This window comes from Microtus ochrogaster, chromosome 4 (genome assembly GCF_000317375.1).
Source record: "Microtus ochrogaster isolate Prairie Vole_2 chromosome 4, MicOch1.0, whole genome shotgun sequence".
NCBI lineage: Eukaryota > Metazoa > Chordata > Mammalia > Rodentia > Cricetidae > Microtus > Microtus ochrogaster.
The window spans coordinates 5,136,668-5,137,003 of record NC_022011.1 but is presented as its reverse complement, the minus strand read 5'-3'; positions in this window follow the sequence as shown (position 1 = coordinate 5,137,003).

Here is a 336-nt window from a genome sequence, read left to right as displayed (position 1 = left end):
ATATATATATATAATCTCATTTGTTTGTTTGTTTGTTTTTACTTATGAAAATAATAAGCTATCATCAACCTGGATAGGCTTCATTACTAAATTAGCAGAAACCAGCTCAGCACAAACTCTCCCGAGATAAACACTGGTGGCTCAGTCAGGAGGAAAAAAAAGATTAAAAAAAAAACAACAACAAAAAAACCCAACCTCTCCTCAAAACAAAATCTCCTTTAAAGGAGAAGCCGCTACATGAGTAACCAGCCAATACTGTGTCACAGGCCGCTGCACATGGAAGGATGGAAGGAAAAAAAGGATAAGGGAGGGAGGGAGGAAAGGAGGGAGGGAGGG